At 38.0% G+C, this 19,452-nt stretch overlaps 1 pseudogene; it reads left to right on the top strand.

The window, feature by feature from the left end:
* Positions 1 to 14,594: 14,594 nt before the first annotated feature.
* Positions 14,595 to 18,254, top strand: LOC120173936 (annotated as a pseudogene).
* Positions 18,255 to 19,452: the final 1,198 nt, after the last annotated feature.

Genomic DNA, 19,452 nt, shown 5'->3' with positions numbered 1-19,452 from the left:
AAACCGATAAATATAATGTAATAGGTAAATTTTCAATGTAACCGGTAGAAATATACTAGTTAATTAGAAAATAGGTCTACATAATGTGTCGACACTTTTTAAAGTTGTGTCGATACTTTTTTAAATTACTCGTGTTTTTTTCCTTCATTATTTATATATAACGCTATACAAACCCTAAATCGATAAACCCTAAAGGCAGAAGAGAACTCTTCCACTCTGACGAATACCTGCATTCATAACAGTTACAATCAGTTCTTCATGTAAATTTATCAATATTATGGTATTCAAATTAGTTTTTGATTGATTTCCATATTGGACACTTTTTTCCCTTCATGTGTTCGATATGTATGTTATCGAACCCCTAATTTTTAAGAATATTAATCTTTGGAAAGAGGGGTTAGGTTTTAAAGTTTGCTGGTTTTGAATGGTTATATGTTGAAAGTTCAATCTTTGTTCGCGAAGATGATGACCTTCAAATGGAGCCCCAACGTATCAATATTGAAGAAAATCGAAAGTGACCAGTAAGTATTAATGTATTCATGTAATTGTTCTTGAAATGATAATTGGATTAAAGTATTTAATAACTTTTAATTGATTCAAATCTCTACAGTCTGACTGAATGCGAAAAGATAAAGGAAGCTCATAATCATGTTGACTGCATAGCCAATAAAACCCCTTGCAGGGTCCAAATGGTAAGCTAGGAATTGGTAAGGTAAGCTTCTTTTAAGGGTTTAGAGCCCTCCAATATAATGAGTGCATGATTAAACATTACATATAATAGTTGCTTTCAGTTGTTGAAGAATTGTTCTTAATTTTATATAAGGACAGTTGTAATGATATACGTTCACGTTTCGGGACCAATTAGTTAGATGCATGTAGTACCCTATATCCTCGAGGCAGAGCACAAGAAATCTGGTACTTAAAGATTTACCAAGAGCGGTAGCTTTTGCTCTGTATGAAGACCGAACCTAGATTCAACTTTGCAATTATGCCTATACTGCTGAAGAGAACCTGCTGAATGATAGGATTTGCACACAACTGCAAGCATTTTATGGGAAATCCTGACATCTCTGTTGCATAATTTTCCATGTGAGTAGTTTTGTTTAGAGTTTAAAATGCTTACAGTTGTGTGCAAATCCTATAATTCAACAGGTTCTCTTCAGCATGATTGGCATAATTGCAAAGTTAATTCTAGGTTCGGTCTTCATTCAGAGCAAAAGCTATCACTCTTGGTAAATCTTTAAGTGCTAGATTTCTTGTGCTCTGCCTCGAGTATATAGGGTACTGCATGCATCTAACTAATTGGTCCCGAAACATGAACGTATATTGTAACACCCCCAACCCGTATCCCAACCCGGATACGAGTCAGAGATATTACATTGACTTTTAAAACACAACCATTACAAATAATAGTAAAATACTTGAACTTATATTACGAAAAATACAATAATATACATATGGTAATATAAGTTTACCAAAATATTCAGAGCATACACAACTTAACTCTTTAATTACATGCCAACATCCATTTTCATAACAAAATGACCTACTGATTAAGTTACTTCTGATCTGATAGTTGCAGGAGTAATGTTGTCCAGCTGCTTAACCTCGATCGTCTACTTTATCGGATCCTACGTGTGAAACACTCACACGCTAAGTCATCGACTTAGTGAGGCAATATAATAATAATATCAATAAATATAAAGTAATTGCCAAAATGAGATGGGTTGCAGTAATAAGATGTATGTAAACAATGCAATAACCAAAACCATGTTTCTTACACATATACTTATCAAATTCACATTCATAAGTTCTCCTTAGTAAATTCATTAGCCCATGGTACCATACAGAGAACCTAAGGTATGTGAGTATTGTGAGGTTGTGCCCTATGCTGTCACCACAGCTCGTATAATTGCACCTAAGTGCCACTTAGAATTGCACCGGAGTGCCGCGTAGAATTGCACCGTAGTGCCATATAATAATGTCCATAAGGACCACATATCATTCCTTAAGAATCATATACATATGCCAAGGATCAAGTATGTGTCTCACCAGACCTCACACATGTTCCAAAGAATACATATATGTCGCGAAAGACCACATATCATTCCTTAAGAATCATATACATATACCAAGGATCAAGTAGGTGTCTCACCATACCTTACACATGTTCCAAAGAATACATATATGTCCCGAAGGACCACATAGACCCTCTACCCTTGGCATGTCACTATACCTATAGTTCTCATTTACATAACATCAGCTTTCACAATTTATCTAATTTATATCACGTAGACATATTATTTCTATACCTTTATCATATAACTCATATAACTTTTTCTTTCATATTCATGTCCCATAATGCATATGGTATGGATTCATGTCATATATCATCATATGAACTACGATCATGTATCAAAATATTGAATCTAGACTTATCACAAGTCTAGAACTGAATAAAATACATATTCATGCTATGCATATGCATTCACCTAGATTTCTTTGTCTTTTCCTAGATTGATCCTACTTGTCGATGGTTCCGGAACTCGATTAGGCTCAATATCTACATAAGCAAAATTTTCAAGATGATTATCAGATGCCTAAGTCTTGAAATTAACCTTTAATAGCCTACCAATTTAAGGAATTGATAGTTTAGTCTCTCTTCTTTCTTTTTTTTATTATTATGGGGGAATCGGTTCCCCCATGGGGGTATCGATTCCCCTCTAGCGTTTTAGAAATTCATATTCGTTTGAGGGGGTATCAATTCCCCTTGAATGGGTATCGATTCCCCTAGCCCAGAAATCCTATTTTGAGCTCGAAATTCACTTCATTTCAGCTTAAACCTTCATATTTTACTTCCTTTAATATTTCTAACTTCCATACACATATTTAAACTCATTTCTATTCCATAATCACTTCTTTAAACCCAAAATTCCATCATTTACATGGCATTCAAGAATCACACTAAATTTTCAAGGTGTTCTAATTCCAAATCTAACACTTCATATCCCTTAATTAACTTGATGAAAAGTCAAATCTCACTTCCAATTCTTATTTTGAACTCTAATCTAAGATTTCACTTTTCTACTTCCTTTCTTTAATTCTTCATATACTTCTCATCTTGAGGTTTTAAAACAATTTAAACTTCCTTTAAGCTTAACTATTGCCTAATGGTCATGAATCAACCATAAATTCATCAAGAAATTCACTAATAAGAGAATCTTACCTTAGCTTGGGTCTCACGTATGAAGAAGAAGAAAGAAGAAGATGACTCTGGAAGCTTGTTTTTAATTTCCTATACTTCCACGTGGTTAATATAATACTAACCCTAATAATTATATTGCTATAAAAAGACCATTTTGTCCTTCTAATCTTCCTTCTTTATAATTCAATCCTACACAAAATAACTCAAATAAGTCATTGAACTCTTCCATCATTCTACTTAAATCACTAAATGTTGAAACTTTACAAATTAATCACTAACCCGGCATGGAGGATGTTACAAATCTCCCTCCTTTAAGAAAATTCGTCCTCGAATTTTCAATAAGAAAAGAGATGGGGATACTGATTCCTCATATCCTCCTCACGCTCTCTTGTTGCTTCCTCTACTTTGTGATTCTTCCATAAAACTTTAACCAATGGGATAGTCTTGTTCCTTAATTGCTTAACCTCATGAGCTAAAATTTGAATCGGTTCTTCCTCATAAGTCAAATCTGGTTGTACCTCGATCTCTTCTGGGTTTACGATATGGGAGGGATCCGATCGATATCTTCGAAGCATTGAGACATGGAATACATTGTGAATCTTTTCCATTTCTGGTGGTAAAGTCAATTGGTATGCTATGGGTCCCACTCTTTTTACAATCTCATATGGTCCAATAAATCGGGGACTTAACTTTCCTTTCCGACCAAACCTCAACACATTCTTCCATGGAGATACCTTTAAAAACACTTTATCCCCAACTTCAAGTTCAATCTCCTTTCTTTTAAGATCAGAATAGGACTTTTGCCGATCAGAGGCCACTTTGAGGTTATGCTGAATTTCTCAAACTTTCTGTTCTACATCTTGAATTAAATCTGGACCAAGAACACTTCGATCTTTGAGTTCATACCAATTTAATGGAGTACGACATTTTCTTCCATATAATGCTTCATATGGGGCCATCTTTATACTAGACTGATAACTATTGTTGTAAGCGAACTCTGCCAGCAGTAAATACTTTTCCCATGATCTTTTGAATTCCATTACGCATGCTCTCAACATATCTTCCAATATCTGAATAGTTCTCTCTGATTGCCCATCATTCTGAGGATGAAAAGCCGTACTAAAGTTTAAACGAGTCCCTAACGCTCCATACAAAGATTTCCAGAATCTAGAAGTGAATCGAGGGTCTCGATCAGAGACTATGGAAACAGGCACTCCATGTAATCTAATAACTTCTCTAATATATAGCTCTGCATACTTTTCCATAGAGAAATCTGTTCTAACCAGAAGGAAATGCGCTGACTTAGTTAATCGATCAACAATTACCCAGATTGATTCTCTTTTGTTCGGAGTCAAGGGTAACCCCGAAACAAAATCTATCGTAATATTTTCCCATTTCTATTGAGGAATGAAAAGCGGTTGCAATAATCCTGACGGAACTTGATGCTCAGCTTTGACTTGTTGACATATCAAACACTTAGACACAAATTCGGTGATGCTTCGTTTCATCCCTGACCACCAAAATCGATCCTTCAAATCCATATACATCTTGGTTCCACCCGGGTGCATCGTTAACAGACTGCAATGAGCCTCTATTAATATTTCATTCTTCAAGTCGTCATTGTCGGGTATTACAATTATTCCTTTACAATATAGATTTCCATCTGACTTAATCTCAAAGTCTTTAATCTCTTTGCTCTTTACTTGCTCAATTCTTTTCAAACACATTTCATCTTTACTTTGCAATTCTCCTATTTGTTCCAACCATGTTGGTTTAAGGGTTAACTCTGTACAAAGACCACCGTCTCCCGTTAAAGATAATCTTGCATCCATAGCTCGTAAAGCTGCAAACGTCTTTCTACTCAAAGCATCTGCTATCACGTTAGCTTTTCCGGGATGATAGTCAATTATCACATCATAATCTTTTAATAACTCTACCCATCTACGTTGCCTCAAATTCAACTCTTTTTGAGTCATCAGGTACTTCAGGCTCTTATAATCCGTATATAAGTAACAACGCTCCCCATAAAGATAATGATGCCAAATCCTAAGAGCGAATACTACAGCAGCCATTTCTAAATCATGAGTGGGGTAATTCTTTTCATGTGGTTTCAACTGTCTTGATGCATACGCTACCACCTTCCCTTCTTGTATTAATACACATCCCAACCCGTTATGGGATGCGTCACTGTATACTACAAAATTCTTGCAAGATTCCGGTTGAACCAATATCGGAGTTTCTGTCAGAATTCTCTTTAAAGCTTCAAAACTTTCTTGACATTCAGAAGTCCAAACAAAGGGTACATTCTTTCTTATCATCTTTGTTAAAGGAAGCACTATCATCGAAAAATTCTTAACGAATCTTTGATAATAACCGACAAGTCCAAGGAAACTCCGAACTTCAGATACATTCTTTGGAACTTTCCCAGTCCATTATAGCTTTAACCTTCTGAGGGTCTACTCTAATCCCAAATGCCGAGATCACATGCCCCAAGAAAATTACTTCGTTTAGCCAAAATTCACATTTGGACAATTTCGCATAAAGATTTTTATCCATGAGAATTTGTAAAATAGCCTCAGATGTGCATTGTGCTCTTCAATGGACTTCGAGTAAACCAGTATGTCATCAATAAAGACAACAACAAACTGGTCCAAATAGGGTTGAAAAATCATGTTCATGAGATCCATGAAAGCAGCTGGTGCATTCGTTACTCCGAATGGCATTACGATGAATTCATAATGACCATATCTCGTTCTGAAAGCCGTCTTCAGAATATATTTCTCCTGAATCTTCAATTGATGATAACCCGAACATAGATCGATCTTCGAAAATACCGAAGCTCCTTTTAGTTGATTAAACAAGTCATCAATGCGCGGAAGGGGATACTTGTTCTTGATGGTCACCTTATTAAGCTGTCGATAATCAATACAGAGACGTATTGATCCATCCTTCTTCTTAACAAATAACATCGAAGCTCCCCAAGGTGACACACTTGGTCGAATAAATCCTTTTCCTAACAACTCTTGCAATTAATTCTTTAACTCTTGCAATTCTTTCAGAGCCATCCGATAAGGTGCCATTGCAATTGGAGCGGTTCCTGGCATTACTTCAATTTGAAATTCTACCTCTCTATCTGGAGGTAATCCTGGCAACTCAGCCGGGAAAACTTCAGGGAATTCTTGAACTATTGGAATCTCCTCTAGCCCTTTCTCTATAGCTCTTAAATCTATCACATTTGCAAGAAATCCTTGACATCCCTGTAGCAATAGCTTTTTAGCTGACATTACTGACATTACATTTGCTAAGGAATTAAACTTTTCACTGCTCACACTTATCTCTGTTCCTCCTGGATTTTTAGGGTTACCTTTTTCAATCTGCAATTAACATCTCCATAGTAACGGAACAACCAATCCATTCCCAGAATCACTTCAAACTCGTCAAAGGGTAATTCCATCAGATTAGCAAGGAATTCAATTCCCTGAACCTTTATGGGACACCCCTTACAGACTTTATTCACCCGAGCACTATGGCCTAACGGAGTTGTTACTATAATCTCATTACTCGTAGCTTCTAAGGGAATCCTCAATTCCTTTACTAACTTACTTGTAATATAAGAATAATTAGAACCCGGATCAATCAGTGCCAATACTAATTTATCATACAACTGAAAAAGTACCTGCTATAATATCATGGTCATCACGGTCTTCACTTGTCTTTAGATTGTACACCTGTGCGGTTGATCGAACTTCAGGTTGAGCAGAGAATTCAGAAGGGTTCCTTCATCTGCCTCTTGCTCGTCCTCTTTGTGAGGAAGAACCAACTCTTTCAGATGATGCAGGCTCATCAACTATCAATGGACAATCCCGGATAAAATGTTCGGCATCTCTGCATCGAAAACAAGTCCCAGCAGCCATCCGACAAGCCCCAGAATGGTTTTTCCCATAGTGCTGACACTGTCTCGCTTGACTCGGAGTAGATCTCCCAGTACCGATCCCACTGACTGCGTCTTTCTAGGTCTTGCCTGACTTGCTCCCCTAGCAGACGATGCAACTGATTCTGATCTAGCTTGTGATCGAAATCCTGAGTCTCTTCCCCTTTTTGATGGTACTGAGCTAGAAGAAGCACCCGTTCTCTTTGATGTCTAAACTCTAAAATCCCCGAATCTCTCATTCTGAGCTCTTTCAAGAGCCTTGGCACGATTGATCACCTCTTGGAACGAGGACAAATTCAATACTATCAGCATCTCTTTCAATCTAGGGCGTAAACCCTCCACAAACCATTCACAAGCCTCTTTTTCAGTAGGCACAAGCTCGGATGCAAACCTACTCAACTTGTTGAACTCACATTCATACTCATATATAGAGCGGTTCATCTATTTCAAATTCAAAAACTCCTGCTTCATCTGTCGAATAAATTGATCTCCAATGTACTTGTTTTTAAATTCATCTAAGAATAAAGACCAAGTCAATTGGTCACTGGGCATCCTCATGGTGACATTCGTCCACCATATTCTCGCATGACCCCTCAACAACGAGACAGCTCCACCTAACTTCTCCACTTCAGAACAGTGGAGACCATCCAACATGATTTTTAAATCATTTAACCAAAGATCTACCGCAACCGGACCTTCTTCGGTTTCTCCCTTAAATTCAGGAGCTCCTAAACCTCTCAACTCTTTTGCTACATTAATCCTTTGAGTTGGTGGAGCAGGAGGTTGAAGATGCGTTAGAATAGCGTCTAACGTTCTGAAGAACATATCTTGATCTTGCACAGGCACTCTTTGAGATGCCTGTTCTTCACCTTGCCTGGCCAGGGCATGTGAATTACTGCTCTCAGCAGGCCTATCATCTCCCGCTTCACTTCGGGAGCTATTATGTCTGGACATCTAATAAGAATAAACACATTGTTCTATTAGCAAAACAACATACTCATACTATACCAGATCAGAAGTTCTCACTATTTTTTGGTATGTATTCCATTTAAAGACTCTATAGACTCTGGTTTATGCCTAGAATCGGCTAAACCATAGCTCTGATACCATTAAATGTAACACCCCCAACCCGTATCCCAACCCAGATACGAGTCAGAGATATTACATTGACTTTTAAAACACAACTCATTACAAATAATAGTAAAATACTTGAACTTATATTACGAAAATACAATAATACATATGGTAATATAAGTTTACCAAAATATTCAGAGCATACACAACTTAACTCTTTAATTACATGCCAACATCCATTTTCATAACAAAATGACCTACTGATTAAGTTACTTTTGATCTGATAGTTGCAGGAGTAATGTTGTCCAGCTGCTTAACCTCGATCGTCTACTTTATCGGATCCTACGTGTGAAACACTCACACGCTAAGTCATCGACTTAGTGAGGCAATATAATAATAATATCAATAAATATAAAGTAATTGCCAAAATGAGATGGGTTGCAGTAATAAGATGTATGTAAACAATGCAATAACCAAAACCATGTTTCTTACACATATACTTATCAAATTCACATTCATAAGTTCGCCTTAGTAAATTCATTAGCCCATGGTACCATACAGAGAACCTAAGGTATGTGAGTATTGTGAGGTTGTGCGCTATGCTGTCACCACAGCTTGTATAATTGAAACTAAGTGCCACTTAGAATTACACCGGAGTGCCGCGTAGAATTGCACCGGAGTGCCATATAATAATGTCCATAAGGACCACATATCATTCCTTAAGAATCATATACATATACCAAGGATCAAGTATGTGTCTCACCAGACCTCACACATGTTCCAAAGAATACATATATGTCGCGAAAGACCACATATCATTCCTTAAGAATCATATACATATACCAAGGATCAAGTAGGTGTCTCACCAGACCTCACACATGTTCCAAAGAATACATATATATCCCGAAGGACCACATAGACCCTCTACCCTTGGCATGTCAACTATACATATAGTTCTCATTTACATAACATCAGCTTTCACAATTTATCTAATTTATATCACGTAGACATATTATTTCTATACCTTTATCATATAACTCATATAACTTTTTCTTTCATATTCATGTCCCATAATGCATATGGTATGGATTCATGTCATATATCATCATATGAACTACGATCATGTATCAAAATATTGAATCTAGACTTATCACAAGTCTAGAACTGAATAAAATACATATTCATGCTATGCATATGCACTCACCTAGATTTCTTTGTCTTTTCCTCGATTGATCCTACTTGTCGATGGTTCCGGAACTCGATTAGGCTCAATATCTACATAAGCAAAATTTTCAAGATGATTATCAGATGCCTAAGTCTTGAAATTAACCTCTAATAGCCTACCAATTTAAGGAATTTATAGTTTAGTCTCTCTTCTTTCTTTTCTTTTTTTTTTATTATTATGGGGGAATCGGTTCCCCCTGGGGGTATCGATTCCCCTCTAGCGTTCTGGAAATTCATATTCGTTGAGGGGGTATCGATTCCCCTTGAATGGGTATCGATTCCCCTAGCCCAGAAATCCTATTTTGAGCTCGAAATTCACTTCATTTCAGCTTAAACCTTCATATTTTACTTCCTTTAATATTCCTAACTTCCATACACATATTTAAACTTATTTCTATTCCATAATCACTTCTTTAAACCCGAAATTCCATCATTTACATGGCATTCAAGAATCACACTAAATTTTCAAGGTGTTCTAATTCCAATTCTAACACTTCATATCCCTTAATTAACTTGTTGACAAGTCAAATATCACTTCCAATTCTTATTATGAACTCTAATCTAAGATTTCACTTTTCTACTTCCTTTCTTTATTTCTTCATATACTTCTCATCTTGAGGTTTTAAAACAATTTAAACTTCCTTTAAGCTTAACTATTGCCTAATGGTCATGAATCAACCATAAATTCATCAAGAAATTCACTAACAAGAGAATCTACCTTAGCTTTGGTCTCACGTATGAAGAAGAAGAAAGAAGAAGATGACTCTGGAAGCTTGTTTTTAATTTCCTATACTTCCACGTGGTTAATATAATACTAACCCCAATAATTATATTGCTATAAAAAGACCATTTTGTCCTTCTAATCTTCCTTCTTTATAATTCAATCCTACACAAAATAACTCAAATAAGTCATTGAACTCTTCCATCATTCTACTTAAATCACTAAATGCTGAAACTTTACAAATTAATCACTAACCCGGCATGGAGGATGTTATATATCATTACAACTATCCTTATATAAAATTAAGAACAATTCTTCAACAACTGAATACAACTATTATACGTAATGTTCAATCATGCACTTCTTACGTTGGATGGATCTAAACCCTAAACCCTCAAAGGAAGCTTGCATTACCAATTCCTAGCTTACCATTTGGACCCCCAGGTTTTATTGGCTATGCAGTCAACATGATTAACCTGGATAATTCCAATTACAGAACTGATTCCTGGCATGATTGCGGGAGACTCTAGTCTACAGATTGTTTGGTATTTATGTGATGATGCGGATGGAATATTAAACGATCTCGTAAGCCACAATCAAAATAGACTAAGAGAGGAAATTTTGTATACAATTCATAATTTTGTATACGATTTATAATTTTGAATGTGAATGTAATTATGTATGAGATGAGAAAAGCTAGCAATAGGTTGTTGTACATGTTTCTTATACACAATAGGAGTCATGTTGAAACTTACGATATATGGAGATCGCTGTCATCATGTGTGGGACTGAATGGCCATTCCATTCCATCTTCAAAACAAATCAGTTGATGTAGGTTGTGTTCTTTTATTCAAACTAAGCTTTACTTGAGGACATATTAGTTTGTTATGTCTCTCACCGTTGCAGAACCCACATCGCTTAATTTTCTTCTCGACCTTGTTCTTTGGTACTTCTTTTCGCTTGCACTGTTTTCATTGAGGGTCACGAAAGTTGTTTACTACACTGCTCTGGTTGAACGAATCATTCAAATCAAACGAGTTTTTAAATTCTTCTGTTAGTCTTTTAATCTCATCTCTTGTGGTTTTGAAAGACGCGTCTGTCTTTGATGAAATGTAGCATAACCTACTTGACGTTGCACGTAGAGCAGCAAACCTTGCCATTTGCATTACTTCTGGAGGCATATTCAAGTTAACAAAACAGGGTGCAGAAGCCTTCGCATCCCTAGTCCACCTACTTTGAATCAAAGACTCGGGTAAATATGTGTAATCCAAGTGCTTCAAAACGTGAAGTTGATGGGGACATGGAAGTCCGACGGTCTTGAACTTTTTGCAGGAGAAATTTAAGGTTTCCGTACGATAATCAGAACTAATTTCAAATGTCCTATTTTTTTCTTTGTACTTTGTCAAAATATAATTTTGACATTCATCTGATAAGGACTGAACCTCTTCCAGAATTCGGTACAATGTATCCTTTTAAAGTTCATCTTGGAACGCACGAAAAGATTCGCGCATATAAATCTCAGCATCATGGCTTTCATGGTCAACCAATTTTGTGATCTGGAAGGGCTTTGTTTGGGAACTTAAGTAATCGACTTTCAACTCGTTCATACGCATTCTACTAATTCCATCTTCAATTGCATGAACAACATCTAAACATGTCTTCTTGTGTTTCAGTGCAATCGCGAGTGAAACATTCATAGACTTGTACCTTTGTGTTGAGTGAATATTGGCAAAAAATGACCGGTTAGATATGCTTGTGCCCATAAGTTCCTAGTATTTCCCTTCTCAATCACCCATGGATGCTTTTCGACGTTGAATTCTGAAACAACCAAACGCCATTGAATATCAAATTCGTCGGTTGTCCACAAGGAAGCCATGCATTTTGAGAATGTTGTTGTAAATTTTGGGTCACCAATATTTGCTTGTGCATTGCGAGAAAGATGCCAAGAACATAATCTATGTTTAGCATAAGGGATAACAGATTTGATAGCCCTCTGCATTGCTCTATCCCCATCTGTGACAACTGAAATAGGCGATTTATTCATCTTGTCTACTAAAAAATTCTGTAGCACCCACTCGAAAGATTGGGACGTCTCGTCAGCGATTATGGCAGTAGCAAACACAATTGTGTTATGGTGATGATTAACACCGACAATAAGCATAATTGACACCATACAAATTATCTTTGTATGTTGTGTCGAACACAATTACATCATCGAAGCATGTGTAATCTTATCTCGATTGTAGAATCCGACCAAATAAGATTATGCAATGCCCATGATACGTCTACCGAGTATGTCATAAAAAACCCGGGATCATCATGTTTCTTATAATCTAAGTAAGCAATAAGAGCATTCACATCCCCATCGACGATTTCCTTTGCTTTACCTCTTTAAAGTGCATTGTAGAGGTTTTTATGTGTAAATCTAACATTATGATAGCCCCCTGCCTTGCTGCATTAAATAGTTCATTACTTGTGACGTGCCAACACCGACCTCTTTCAATGTTGTTGCCTCATCCATATCAGTCTTACTTACAACTTTATTAGAATGCATAAATAGTGTCATAGCAGGTGTGCACAATGCATGATTATGTTTCTGATAAGACTTACTTATAACCCAGTGATCATTTGTATTTGTTACTGTAAGTACGACTCTAGCCTTGCATCATGTTCTTGTGACTGGCGTATGAGCACGTTGACGATCAACAATATTGACTTTTTATACTCGAAACCCTTCTTTTAAACAACAAAATTCTTGTGTCTTCACATTCCCTTCTACGTCAAGCCGTGTTGTTCCCAGACGTGCACTAAACCCATGTTCCCGTGCAAATCCCTTATAAAAGTATCAAGCTTGATCACGTGAAGAGAAGAGCTGACCAACCAATCTGTCAGATTCATCAACATTATGTACTTCATGGCATTCCTCGGTTGGCTTAACATTGTCTGCATCAGTATGATTCATGGCAAAAAATTTGTTGTGCAAGTTCAGTGGTCCCAACAGGAGTTGATGGAGATGCAAGTAAAGGTTCATTGAACAACATGTTTTAGTCGTGCTTCCAATAGGATATGGTATTGGTAGTGGTAGTTGAAGGGTGGGTACAACATTAAATTTGCATGACATGTTTAGATATGTACAATAACCACAAAATTCAATAACTTTAAAGTAATAGGTAAATTTACAATGTAGGTGGTAAAAATAGACTTTTTTAATGAAAAAATTAATAAACATAAAGATTTGTTTCCAACATTTTGTCCAGTATGATTCCCAAACGTAAAGTTTCCAAAAAAGTGTGTCGATACATTTATTATAAGTATCGGTCCTAAAAACATCGAAGCCAATTATTATAAAGTAATAGGTAAAATATATTGGTTTAATGAGAGAATAGGTAAACATATGTGTCGATACATTTACCAAAAGTATCGATTCCAAAAACATCGAAATCCAAAAATTATAATGTAATAGGTAATTTTTCAATGTAACCAATATAAATATACCGGTTAATCACAAAACAGGTAAACATAATGTATCGACACTTGTGGAATTTGTGTCGATACCTACTGTCCAGAATGAATGCCCAAATGAGGTGCGCACATAAAGTGTCGATACATTTATTAAAAGTATCGATCCCAAAAACATCGAAACCGATAATTATGATGTAATAGGTAAATTTACAATGTAACCGGTATAAATATACCGGTTTTATGAGAGAATAGGTCAACAGAATGTATCGACACTTTTTAAATATGTGTTGATACTTTTTTCCAGAATGAATGCCCAACGAGGTGCACGCATAAAGTGTCGATACATTTAAAATTGTATCGATCCCAAAAACATTGAAACCGATAATTATAATGTAATAGGTAAATTTACAATGTTACCGGTATAAATAAACCGGTTTAGTTAGAAAATAGGTCAATATAAGCGCTACCTATTACATTATATAAGCGCTACCTAATACGTTATTGTACTTGATAATATTTCCGGTTAAATGTCTATTTTATTATATAAGCGCTACCTATTACATTATATAAGCGCTACCTAATATATTATTGAACTTTATGATATTTTCGGTTAAATAATATAACATAACCGGTCTAAATTTTAACTGGTCACTTATTTAACCTGTCACGCCATCTTTTAACCGCGACACATCAAAACTTTCCCTGTGGACGTAGTACAGTTAGAACCAAAGCTCAATCTCCACGGAGCTGCTTCTTTGTTCCCCAATGCAGGCAACTCATTTATGGCACCCTAGGCTACTGAGACACCCCCAACGCTCCCTCTATCTCTTCTCTGATTATAGCACCACTCCTTTTTAAAGTTTTAACCCTTTTTAAGGCAAACTATTACCAACTTCCAACGCGGGTTTGATTAATGATCTTCACCATGTCCTTCCAATAAAAGCAATATTCATGCAATGCCCTGTTACTCCCAAGAGATGGACGCCATGAAAAAGGCTTTCTTCTTCCTTCTGTTTTTAGCTTCTGTTCTCTGTCAAAACCAAGAGTTATCGCTTCTCCTGGAGATTAAGAGTTCGTTTGTTGAAGACCCTCTGGATGTTTTGCATGACTGGTCCTCCCATGGCGACTCCATTAATTTATGTGGTTGGACTGGTGTCACTTGTGGCTTTAGCTCCTCCGGTAACTCGGTCCATGTTGTGAGCTTGAACCTTTCCGGGTTCTCACTCGGTGGCTCGATATCAGCCTCGCTCGGTGGATTGAAGAATCTACGCCACCTTGATCTTTCTTCTAACCGCCTCACGGGCCCCATCCCAACCACCTTCTCTAACCTTTCCTCTCTGGAATCTTTGCTTATGTAGTCAAAATGCTCTCTGGACCCATCCCACCTCAGCTGGGTTCACTCACCAGTCTCCGAGTCATTCGAGTTGGTGACAATTAGCTCACTGGTCCCGTTCCTTCCACATTTGGAGAGCTTGTCAACCTGGTCACCCTCGGCTTGGCTTCATGCCGTCCCACAGGCTCAATTCCCCCCGAGCTGGGTCAAGTCGCCGGACTTGAGGATTTGATTCTACAGGATAACCAACTCAATGGCCCTATCCCACCTCAGCTTGGGAACTGTTCAAGCCTCAACGTATTCACTACAGCTTTCAACAATCTTAATGGATCCATCCCAGATGAACTGGGTCGTCTCAAGAACCTTCAAACTCTCAATCTCTTAAACAACTCTCTTTCAGGGTATATACCAAGCCAACTCGGTTATCTCAGTTTAATGGGGTACCATCTCGAGGGTGCAATACCGAAGTCATTAGCGAGCTTGGGCAATCTTCAGACTCTTGATTTGTCGTTAAACAGGCTCACAGGAGGCATTCCCGAAGAATTAGGCCAGTTGAGTCAGCTGGTTTACTTGGTTCTATCAAACAACAAACTTTCGGGTACAATTCCAAGAAATATATGTTCCAACACTAGCAATTTGGAGCATCACATCCTTTCGGATGTTCATCTTTTCGGTGAAATCCCAGTGGAATTGAGAGATTGTTCATCTTTGAAGCAGCTTGATTTGTCCAACAACACGCTGAATGGATCGATACCAGTTGAGCTTTATGAGCTGCATCAACTGACCGATCTCTATCTCCACAACAACAGCCTGGTCGGTTCGATTTCGCCATTCATAGCAAACCTCAGCAACTTGCAGACACTTGCTCTGTTTCACAACAATTTAGAGGGCAAACTTCCTGGAGAAATAGGAATGCTGGATGCACTTGAAATCTTGTATATGCATGAAAATCGATTGGGTGGACACATCCCTTGGGAGATCGGTAATTGTTCGAGCTTGAAAATGGTGGACTTCTTCGGCAATCATTTTACCGGGGAGATCCCGGTTACTTTTGGCAGGCTGAAGGAGTTGCAGCTGCTTCATCTGAGGCAGAATGAGCTTGTGGGTGAAATTCCAGCCACATTGGGTAACTGCCATAACCTTACTATCCTGGACATTGCAGACAATCAACTATCTGGTGGCATTCCCACTAGTTTCGGGTTCCTTCGAGCCCTGGAGCAGCTCATGCTTTACAACAATTCACTTGAAGGTAATCTCCCAGCCTCATTGATCAATTTAGCCAACCTGACAAGAATCAATCTCTCCAAAAACAAAATGAATGGAAGCATTGCTCCGTTATGTGGTTCACGTTCTTTCCTTTCCTTTGATGTAACAAACAATGCATTTGATGGTGAAATTCCTGAGGAGCTTGGGAATTCGCCTACTCTTGATAGACTAAGATTAGGGAAAAACAGATACACCGAAAGAATCCCGGTATCGTTGGGCATGATTCGTGAACTGTCACTACTAAACCTCTCGGGTAATTTACTCACTGGACCTATACCAGATGAGCTCAAGTCGTGCAGGAAATTGAGTCACGTTGATTTAAACGACAACTCGCTTTCTGGACCGGTATCGCCATGGCTGGGTGATTTGCCTCAACTTGGAGAGCTTAGGTTCTCTTCCATTCAATTTTTCGGAGCTCTTCCTCAACAGCTTTTCAATTCTTCCAAGCTTCTGGTACTGTACCTTGATGGCAACTCGATCAATGGAACTCTCCCTGGTGAAATCGGTGATTTGTCATCTCTTAATATACTCAACCTCAATGGAAACCAACTTTCTTGTCCCATTCCTAAAACCATAGGAAAGCTAAGCAATCTATATGAGCTGCAGCTCTCAAGGAATGGCTTCAATGGTGATATACCAACTGAGCTTGGGCAACTAAAGAATCTCCAAAGCATTCTAGACCTCAGTTGCAACAACCTCACCGGAAATATCCCGCCTTCTATTGGAATGCTATCCAAGCTTGAAGCCCTTGATCTTTCTCGCAATCAACTCATAGGAGAAGTCCCTCCTCAAATCGGTGACATGAGCAGCTTGGGGAACCTTAAATCTCCCACAACAATCTCCAAGGCAAATTAAGCAAACGATTGTCGCACTGGCCAGCCACAAGCAGCGATAACTAAGTGAAACATCTGTGGTGGTGATATCAGTGATTTCGACTTTAGCGGCAATTGTGCTGCTGGTGCTGGTAGTAACCATCTTGAAACAAAGGAGAGAATATTTCAAGAGAGGCAATGAAGTGAAATGCACCTACTCTTCTTCGAGTTCGTTCCAAGCAAGGAGAAGGCTACTCTTCCATCACGGGGCTACTAAGCAAGACTATAAATGGCAAGACGTCATGCAAGCCACGAAAAATCTAAGCGACGAGTTCGTCATTGGCTCCGAAGGGTCTGGAACGGTCTAAAAAGGTGAATTTCGAACAGGAGAAACTGTGGCCGTCAAAGAAGATTCTGTGGAAGGAATATCTTCTACTGAACAGAAGTTTCACAAGAGAGATATGGACACTTGGGAGGATAAGGCACAAACATTTGGTGAAGTTGATGGGGTATTGTATAAACAGAGTAGCTGGCTTCAACCTCATGATCTACGAGTACATGGAGAATGGAAGTGTGTGGGATTGGCTTCATAAGCAGCCGGTAAATATCAAGAAGAAGATCCTTGATTGGGAGGCTAGGATTAGTATTGCCGTCGGATTAGCCCAAGGAGTGGAGTACCTCCATCATGACTGTGTGCCGAAGATTGTTCATAGGGACATCAAATCGAGCAATGTGTTGCTAGTTATATTGCACCAGGTCAGTACCAAGTTAACATCTTCAATATTTTTCATACATGGTTTAAAGCTCAAAAAGTTTTGTTCTTGTTTGCAGAGTACGCTTATACGCTCAAGGCAACCGAGAAGACCGACGTTTACAGTATGGGAATCGTGCTAATGGAGATTGTAAGAGGGAAAAATGCCAACTGATAACCTTTTCGGTGTAGATATGGACATGGTGAGATGGGTGGAGATGCGTATCCAAATGCAAGGTTCTGATCGTGGGGAGGTGATAGATCCAAATAGTCTGCAGCATATCAGGTGCTTGAAATAGCACTGCAGTGCACGAGAATGATCGCTCAGGAGCGGCCATCCGCCCGTCAAGCCAGTGATCTCCTCATCAATGTATTGAACAACAGGAAGGTGGTTACTGACAAGGTGAATATGGAACCCTATAAATGGCATAGTTTAAAATCAAAATCATCTCATAGTGTGGGATCTTGCATTTAAACACATTATTCTGAAGTAATGCGGAAGTTGGAGTGACTGTGTAAGGGTTAATATATCCAGCTTGTTTGAAGAGTTTTTGTTGAGAATTATTTCATAAGTAGGCGTAAAGATCCATTCTTCAAAATCATTCATCTACAAGTTGATAACGGTTGCCTGGTTCATGAATGTCTCATCTGATGAGAAGGCTAAACCATTAATCACTTGTCTTCACCTCCTGTCATTTATCACCTACCAAAATACTCCAACTTCTCACCTAACCGAAATATTCTCATCCAAGTACCTTTGTATTTAACTTTAATGATATAAATTATAATTTACAGAACCATGAGCTAATTTTTTTCCCTTAATCACAAACTTGTACTTAATTCTAACGGTCATCTAGTTTCTTATTTTAATCATCTAAGCCATATTAAGTTACTGAATTTTTACTGAATTCGGATCGAGTGTAGAAATTAATTAACTACACAGATGAAACCAAACATTTTCATTCATGCATTTACCAATACCAACATGTTCCATAAAGCATGAAAAGATAGTAATGTATTACCTCAACTTTTTGTGCCATACTGTTCAACTATTTAAACTCCATTTGAACGCCCTCAATCTTGAAATCAATGTTCAATAATTCCTTGGTTACATATCAATAGAAATTTCATCAAAACCAAAGCTTAATTGCGAAAAACGGATTGAATCAAGTGATAAATCAGTGAAAAATAGCTTATCGGGTTTGAATTTGGCAAAACAGTCCTCAAAAAAGGACTTAGGACGTCGAAAAATATTAAGATATGTATACCCGGAAAAAGTTAACATTCGGTCAACGATGGTCAAAGGTCCGGTCAACGATGGTCAACTCTGTCAACGGTCAATGGGTCGGACAGTCGATGGGTCGGACAGTCGGGTCGGGTCAGGATGGACAGGGTCGAATCGGGTCAAACCAGTTCAACACTGTCCACACGCGCCGGACATTCCCCGCATGCAAAGGCGGCACGTGCGTTGGCCTGGGAGTCCCGAAAAATTCCAGAAAAATTTCTAAAATTATTTTAATGCATTTTGAAACACTTACCAAGCCCGGTTCACAATTTTGAACGGTAGAGAGATTGATTCTAAAACGTCAGAAACTTAAATTTCCTCACTTCCCTCACACGTCGGCGACGACAGAGACAAGAAGAACACCGGTGGACTCGAAACGATGCAAGAA

Source organism: Hibiscus syriacus, unplaced genomic scaffold (genome assembly GCF_006381635.1).
Source record: "Hibiscus syriacus cultivar Baekdansim isolate YM2019G1 unplaced genomic scaffold, ASM638163v2 tig00111993_pilon, whole genome shotgun sequence".
In the NCBI taxonomy this organism is placed as follows: Eukaryota; Viridiplantae; Streptophyta; class Magnoliopsida; order Malvales; family Malvaceae; genus Hibiscus; species Hibiscus syriacus.
This window is presented reverse-complemented; position numbering and strand designations above follow the sequence as displayed.